Source organism: Asparagus officinalis, chromosome 8 (assembly GCF_001876935.1).
Source record: "Asparagus officinalis chromosome 8, Aspof.V1, whole genome shotgun sequence".
In the NCBI taxonomy this organism is placed as follows: Eukaryota; Viridiplantae; Streptophyta; class Magnoliopsida; order Asparagales; family Asparagaceae; genus Asparagus; species Asparagus officinalis.
In genome coordinates this window covers 100,794,833-100,795,349 of record NC_033801.1, presented here as the reverse complement: position 1 = coordinate 100,795,349, position 517 = coordinate 100,794,833, and positions in this window count along the sequence as shown.

Genomic DNA, 517 nt, shown 5'->3' with positions numbered 1-517 from the left:
GTCGTGGAGGCGGAGGTCGTCGACGTCGCTGTCGTGGAGCGGAGGTCGTCGGCGTCGCTGTCGTGGAGCAGAGGTCGACGCTGGAACTGGAGGCTGAGGTCGACGCTGTTCGTGGAGAGGGGGAGAGAGGAGATTTGGGGGCGAAGAGGTTGGGGTTTCTTCGATGAGAGGCGGCTAGGGCTTAAACAGCGAAAATGAAATTTTGGGGGGATAAATCCCCCCAAAAATAATTCAACATCGCTGACGGGAGCCCGTCAGCGATGTTGGACAACCCGTCAGCGATGTAAAAATTGCTGACGGGGAGTTTACAATGCCGACGGCCACATCCTTGACGGCACTTGCCGTCAGGGATATAAACAACGACGACGGCAAGCTCCCGTCAGGGATGTTGCTGTCAGCAATACGACGAATTCTACTAGTGTCAATTGGAAAAATTTTCAATATTCCTTTTTTAAGGAGTCTCTCTTAGGTCAATTAGGATGAATGATTCAGATCTTTTATCTAATCATATATTTCT